The sequence below is a fragment of the Thalassophryne amazonica genome, chromosome 2, assembly GCF_902500255.1.
Source record: "Thalassophryne amazonica chromosome 2, fThaAma1.1, whole genome shotgun sequence".
Lineage (NCBI taxonomy): Eukaryota > Metazoa > Chordata > Actinopteri > Batrachoidiformes > Batrachoididae > Thalassophryne > Thalassophryne amazonica.
Genome location: NC_047104.1, coordinates 40,424,955 through 40,431,615, shown reverse-complemented (window position 1 = coordinate 40,431,615; position 6,661 = coordinate 40,424,955).

Below are 6,661 nucleotides of genomic sequence, written 5' to 3'. Positions count from 1 at the left end.
AATTGATCAACATATTGATTTATTCTGCCTAACAGAAACCTGGTTACAGCAGGATGAATATGTTAGTTTAAATGAGTCAACACCCCCGAGTCACACTAACTGTCAGAATGCTCGTAGCACGGGCCGGGGTGGAGGATTAGCAGCAATCTTCCATTCCAGCTTATTAATTAATCCAAAACCCAGACAGAGCTTTAATTCATTTGAAAGCTTGTCTCTTAGTCTTGTCCATCCAAATTGAAAGTCCCAAAAACCAGTTTTATTTGTTATTATCTATCGTCCACCTGGTCGTTACTGTGAGTTTCTCTGTGAATTTTCAGACCTTTTGTCTGACTTATTGCTTAGCTCAGATAAGATAATTATAGTGGGCGATTTTAACATCCACACAGATGCTGAGAATGACAGCCTCAACACTGCATTTAATCTATTATTAGACTCTATTGGCTTTGCTCAAAAAGTAAATGAGTCCACCCACCACTTTAATCATATCTTAGATCTTGTTCTGACTTATGGTATGGAAATAGAAGACTTAACAGTATTCCCTGAAAACTCCCTTCTGTCTGATCATTTCTTAATAACATTTACATTTACTCTGATGGACTACCCAGCAGTGGGGAATAAGTTTCATTACACTAGAAGTCTTTCAGAAAGCGCTGTAACTAGGTTTAAGGATATGATTCCTTCTTTATGTTCTCTAATGCCATATACCAACACAGTGCAGAGTAGCTACCTAAACTCTGTAAGGGAGATAGAGTATCTCGTCAATAGTTTTACATCCTCATTGAAGACAACTTTGGATGCTGTAGCTCCTCTGAAAAAGAGAGCTTTAAATCAGAAGTGTCTGACTCCGTGGTATAACTCACAAACTCGTACCTTAAAGCAGATAACCCGTAAGTTGGAGAGGAAATGGCGTCTCACTAATTTAGAAGATCTTCACTTAGCCTGGAAAAAGAGTCTGTTGCTCTATAAAAAAGCCCTCCGTAAAGCTAGGACATCTTTCTACTCATCACTAATTGAAGAAAATAAGAACAACCCCAGGTTTCTTTTCAGCACTGTAGCCAGGCTGACAAAGAGTCAGAGCTCTATTGAGCTGAGTATTCCATTAACTTTAACTAGTAATGACTTCATGACTTTCTTTGCTAACAAAATTTTAACTATTAGAGAAAAAATTACTCATAACCATCCCAAAAACATATCGTTATCTTTGGCTGCTTTCAGTGATGCCGGTATTTGGTTAGACTCTTTCTCTCCGATTGTTCTGTCTGAGTTATTCTCATTAGTTACTTCACCCAAACCATCAACATGTTTATTAGACCCCATTCCTACCAGGCTGCTCAAGGAAGCCCTACCATTATTTAATGCTTCGATCTTAAATATGATCAATCTATCTTTGTTAGTTGGCTATGTACCACAGGCTTTTAAGGTGGCAGTAATTAAACCATTACTTAAAAAGCCATCACTTGACCCAGCTATCTTAGCTAATTATAGGCCAATCTCCAACCTTCCTTTTCTCTCAAAAATTCTTGAAAGGGTAGTTGTAAAACAGCTAACTGATCATCTGCAGAGGAATGGTCTATTTGAAGAGTTTCAGTCAGGTTTTAGAATTCATCATAGTACAGAAACAGCATTAGTGAAGGTTACAAATGATCTTCTTATGGCCTCGGACAGTGGACTCATCTCTGTGCTTGTTCTGTTAGACCTCAGTGCTGCTTTTGATACTGTTGACCATAAAATTTTATTACAGAGATTAGAGCATGCCATAGGTATTAAAGGCACTGCGCTGCGGTGGTTTGAATCATATTTGTCTAATAGATTACAATTTGTTCATGTAAATGGGGAATCTTCTTCACAGACTAAAGTTAATTATGGAGTTCCACAAGGTTCTGTGCTAGGACCAATTTTATTCACTTTATACATGCTTCCCTTAGGCAGTATTATTAGACGGTATTGCTTAAATTTTCATTGTTACGCAGATGATACCCAGCTTTATCTATCCATGAAGCCAGAGGACACACACCAATTAGCTAAACTGCAGGATTGTCTTACAGACATAAAGACATGGATGACCTCTAATTTCCTGCTTTTAAACTCAGATAAAACTGAAGTTATTGTACTTGGCCCCACAAATCTTAGAAACATGGTGTCTAACCAGATCCTTACTCTGGATGGCATTACCCTGACCTCTAGTAATACTGTGAGAAATCTTGGAGTCATTTTTGATCAGGATATGTCATTCAAAGCGCATATTAAACAAATATGTAGGACTGCTTTTTTGCATTTACGCAATATCTCTAAAATCAGAAAGGTCTTGTCTCAGAGTGATGCTGAAAAACTAATTCATGCATTTATTTCCTCTAGGCTGGACTATTGTAATTCATTATTATCAGGTTGTCCTAAAAGTTCCCTAAAAAGCCTTCAGTTAATTCAAAATGCTGCAGCTAGAGTACTGACGGGGACTAGAAGGAGAGAGCATATCTCACCCATATTGGCCTCTCTTCATTGGCTTCCTGTTAATTCTAGAATAGAATTTAAAATTCTTCTTCTTACTTATAAGGTTTTGAATAATCAGGTCCCATCTTATCTTAGGGACCTCGTAGTACCATATCACCCCAATAGAGCGCTTCGCTCTCAGACTGCAGGCTTACTTGTAGTTCCTAGGGTTTGTAAGAGTAGAATGGGAGGCAGAGCCTTCAGCTTTCAGGCTCCTCTCCTGTGGAACCAGCTCCCAATTCAGATCAGGGAGACAGACACCCTCTCTACTTTTAAGATTAGGCTTAAAACTTTCCTTTTTGCTAAAGCTTATAGTTAGGGCTGGATCAGGTGACCCTGAACCATCCCTTAGTTATGCTGCTATAGACGTAGACTGCTGGGGGGTTCCCATGATGCACTGTTTCTTTCTCTTTTTGCTCTGTATGCACCACTCTGCATTTAATCATTAGTGATCGATCTCTGCTCCCCTCCACAGCATGTCTTTTTCCTGGTTCTCTCCCTCAGCCCCAACCAGTCCCAGCAGAAGACTGCCCCTCCCTGAGCCTGGTTCTGCTGGAGGTTTCTTCCTGTTAAAAGGGAGTTTTTCCTTCCCACTGTAGCCAAGTGCTTGCTCACAGGGGGTCGTTTTGACCGTTGGGGTTTTACATAATTATTGTATGGCCTTGCCTTACAATATAAAGCGCCCTGGGGCAACTGTTTGTTGTGATTTGGCGCTATATAAAAAAATTGATTGATTGATTGATAATTTATTGTTATTATTATTATTATTATGGTTGGTATCTACCATTGAAGATTTGCTTTTTGTTTGTTTAAAATGACAATTACTGAAAACTAAAGAAATGATACCAAAACTTTTCATCTGTACTGCAAATTACACCAAATGCAAAACCTCTAAAATCTTTAGAAACATTTGGAACACAGACAGTTCGAACACTGTTCCAGAGTCCATGTGAAGAGAGGTAAGTCAGATGCTGTGCTGCCATCTGCTGGATGGTTGAGGAACATGCATCCATATCATACGAATTTCATATTTAAAGGCTGTTATTTGTTATTACAGTATTGCTAAAAGTTTGCAGTTGACCTTTCATTTTATTCATCATCTTATTCACTTCTTTGATTACAGTTTCCTTCTAACAAGTGTACTTTAATATTTTGGAAGATGCATCAACTTGAACTTTATAAAGGTTAGATGCTCAAACTTGGATGGATTGTGAAGAACTGCTGGTTGATGTGAAACCATAACATTGCTCTTTTCAGATGTGGCAACACCTTGTAGGAGTGTGTTATTGGGTCTTATGTGATCTTCACTCAGTGCCCAAAGAAAATGTGACACGGAAATACAGAAATGGAAACACAAACTTCAGTTGGAAATATTATTTCCTGTCCGTGTGCAAAGCTGCTGACTGAATACTGACATCTGGTCAACTGCTGTGGGAAATAATTTTTGTGTACATTTTCTTTAATGGAAAGATCTCTATTTTTTCAGTGTGCAACAGACACTATGTCCACTTTATATTTCTGCAAACAGCCTGACACACTGATACTTAAAAAAAAAATCAATAAAAAATGCTTGATAGGTCACTGGAGACCTTTCACTCATCACTGTTGAACGTTTGGACAATGTACCAGTTTCCCTTTTCATTAAATCAGGGAGAATGTACCGACATACCAGCGGCACGATGATTGCTGATTGTAGCTGCAGGAAATCTGTGCACTCACAGCCAGCAGCCTGTGGAGGCCTGTGATGTTTTGCACATTATTTTGGCCGATAAAATTGAGTCATTGGTTTGTAGTGTGCCTCTGGTACCCTGAAAACACACACTATGACTGTTGGCTGCAAATAATTAAAATGGCTCCTGAATATGGCAATAAATCAGTCAGTACAGGAGGCTCAAAAACAGTCTGAATTTATTTGGTCATGTGCACTGTCATGATTTTGACTGTTTATTCTTTGATTTATGGGGGGATAAGTTGAAACCTGGTGAGAAGTTGTTTTTGTCGTCTTTCTTTTATCACTCTGGGTCACCACAACAGATCCAATGGATCTGCATGTTGATTTGGCACAAATTTTACACCGGATGGCCTTCCTGACACATCTTGGCATTACGGAGATTGGCAACGGGGGGTCTTGAGCCAGAAATCTTCTGCTTTGGAAGCAAGTGTGCAAACCGCCACCACACTGCCCGTTGGAATGCTCACTAATAGCGTAATAGAAGGGCGCGGGTACGCATCACTTCCGGCAAAGTGGCGAATCCGAAAGCGAGAATTCGTACTTCTGCAACTGGCCAACCGCTGAAAATACGCTCGGGCTTTATTGTCTGTTGAAATCAGCTGGTTTGGTTTTGCCACACAGAGGGCATGCGGGTAAAGTCCGCGCCCTCTGTGTGAGCACAGAAGTTGCTTTCTGAATGATACAGTTCAGCTTTTCACCACTAGCAGGTGGTAATGCGCTTTCTCAAGTTTCTGCCCACGTGGGGACCGCAGCAGCACTTTCACACAGGCATGAAGACTTTAAACACGTCCAGTGTCGGCTCCAGAGATTTTTTTTTCTACAGGTGCTATGGGGGAGGTTGGCATTTTTATGAGGGTGCTATGGGCTCGTGTGTCACGATGGCTGTCATGAAAAAATGATAATGACCATTGATTTCTTTATAACAGCACGATGCGCCTGTTGTGGTTAAGAGCAAAAGCATCAATGATTTGGTTGCTGTCCGGGGCCGTGTTCTGAGGGTTAATTGTCACATAAAATGTCACATCCTTTCAGTTATCCACAGTAAGACACTTCAAATTTATGTGATTAGGTAAATATTCCACTCATAAAAGAAAATTAACATTCATCAACACAACTGATTGTTTTACACAAAATAAGTGTAACTTAATGTTCAGTGACATGTTCAACAATGTCATGATGATAATAATAATAAATTTCATTTATAATGCACCTTTCATTAATAAAAATCTCAAAAGTGCTACAGAAAAAAACAAAAATAAAACCAGGGATAAATAGAATAAAACAAAAAATCTTAAGATAAAAACAGCAGAATAGGGAAAAAAATAAAATAGAATAAAAAACATTGGCATTTTTCTCCTGAGGCTATAGGCTACATGTGTAGGTCTGTGGATATTTGTATTGAACAATAGCCTAGGTTAGTGTGTGTGATTTTTGGACATTCTGTATGCCATTAGTGACTGGAACAGATCAGAATGTGTACGCCTACCCGTGAATGTGGCAGAGGTTTAGCAGAGAGCCGTCGTGATACATGAGCCTATAGCACCCTCACAAAAATGCCAAGCCCCCTCATAGCACCTGCAGAAAAAAAAACTCTGGAGCCGCCACTGGGAAGAAGTGTCCTGAACGAGAACCAGAAAACATTTTTACCATTATTTCTGAAAGCTTGTTAAAGTCATCAAAACAGAAGCATAACTTTTGCTAGTTTGAGTCCCTGGAATGAAAATACAAATTTGACCTTGACATTAAACTTCAGAACCACTCGTTCCCCCCCCACACACACACACAGTCACAACTCTACTTAGAACTGATGTAATGTCAAAACGAAATCATAAAAATGAATATTTTTTTCTTCATTGCACTGATTGGTTAAAGAAATCCTAGATACGTTTAAATTCAAATTTCAGTAAAATATTCAACAAACAAGATTCAACAGTCACAACTACTTGGTCACCACCCCCTTCCCCCACAAAAATAACCCAAAACTATCAATAAAAATAAAAAGAGATCTTGCCAATTGTAAAATTCTGCATTGGTTTCAGATTGGCTTGCCTTTGTTTTGTGTTTGACCTCAGCAAATGTTTGTTTTTGAAGCAGTATCTTATGGCTTAAAACATTTCAGAAACATCTGCAGAAACAAAAGGTCCTTGAGTGAAATGAGTGCTGTCGATCATCATAATCATAAGTTTCTTTTTCAAATCTGGAAAGTCAGAGATAATTGTAGCCATCAAATAAATGCCCCTGAATAAAAAGCCCAAACTGACATTGAAATGAATGATTTTTAGTTTTTAAGTATAGACTCCAGTGTAAAGGACGTGACAGCTGCTTTGTAAAGTGGAAACGTTAAAAGCCTCCAGGATTTCTTTCTGACTGACAAACTAAACTTCCACTGACATCATTTCAGAGTTCATCTGTGAATTAAAGCGGAAAATCTCATCCATTGAT